Here is a 1,597-nt window from a genome sequence, read left to right on the forward strand (position 1 = left end):
TGTTCCTGACTGATTACAGCATCTCTCCAGTGATCAATCATGGCATGTGTGTTTTTATATAGGTTCCCATGGTAACGAGTCAGACCGTTCATACTAGTGATGGGAGGTCCCGCAATTTATCAATTATAAATGGTTTGTGTGTTCGTAAGCAATTTTTCAGTGTTTTCATAAAAGGCTTATTTTTATGCTTTTTTTTCACAAAATACACAGTTCCTATTGTTTAATCAAACCTGTAAACGTAACACAGAACCACAGCAAACAGATCAAATAAATAAAGGCTAAAGTCTTAACATTATGACACTTTAGATAAAAGCATCTTTGAGTTACAAGAACAGCGCTATACAAGTCTAATATATTATTATTATTATTATTATTAATAATAATAATAATAATAATAATAAAAGTACAGTATATCTCAAAAGTGAGTACACCCTTTAGATTTTTGCAAATATTCTGTTATATCCTTTGAGGGGATAACATTATCCTACTGAAACTTTGATATAACTTAAAGTAGTCAGTGTGCTGCTTGAATAACAGTATAGATTTATTGTCCTTTGAAAATTACTCAGTACACAGCTGTTAATGTCTAAACAGCTGGCAACAAAAGTGAGTACACCCCATAGTGAACATGTCTAAATTGTGCCCAAAGTGTCAATATTTTGTGTGACCACCATTGTTATCTAGCACTGCTTTAACCCTCCTGGGCATGGAATTCACCAGAGCTGCACAGGTTGCTTCTGGAATCTTCTTCCACTCCTCCACGACGACATCACGGAGCGCACGGATGTTGGACACCTTGCACTCCTCCACCTTCCTCTTGAGGATGCCCCACATGTGCTCAATTGGGTTTAGGTCTGGAGACATACTTGGCCAGTCCATCACCTTAACCTTCAGCTTCTTCAGCAAGGCCGTTGTCATCTTGGAGGTGTGTTTAGGGTCATTATCATGTTGGAAAACTGCCCTACGGCCCAGTTTCCGAAGAGAGGGGATCATGCTCTGCTGCAGGATGTCACAGTATATATTGGAATTCATGTGTCCCTCAATGAAATGCAGCTCCCCAGTGCCGGCAGCACTCATGCAGCCCCAGACCATGATGCTGCCACCACCATGCTTGACTGTAGGCAAAACACATTTGTCTTGGTACTCCTCACCAGGGTGCCGCCACACACGCCGGACACCATCTGACCCAAACAGGTTTATTTTGGTCTCATCAGACCACAGGACATGGTTCCAGTAACTCATGTTCTTGGATTCATTGTCTTCAGCAAACTGTTTGCGGGCTTTCTTATGCATCGGTTTCAGAAGGGGCTTCTGTCTGGGGCGACGGCCATACAAATCGATTTGATGCAGTGTGCGGCGTATGGTCTGGGCACTGACAGGCTGACATCCCACTTCTGCAACCTCTGCAGCAATGCTGGAAGCACTCGCACGTCTATTTTTGGAAACCAACCTCTGGATATGACGCTGAGCACGTGGACTCAACTTCTTTGGTCGACCCTGGCGAGGCCTGTTCCGAGTGGAACCTGTCCTGGAAAACCGCTGTATGATCTTAGCCACTGTGCTGCAACTCATTTTCATGGTGTTGGCAATCTTCTTA

The sequence above is a fragment of the Cottoperca gobio genome, chromosome 13 (genome assembly GCF_900634415.1).
Source record: "Cottoperca gobio chromosome 13, fCotGob3.1, whole genome shotgun sequence".
Taxonomy (NCBI): Eukaryota; Metazoa; Chordata; class Actinopteri; order Perciformes; family Bovichtidae; genus Cottoperca; species Cottoperca gobio.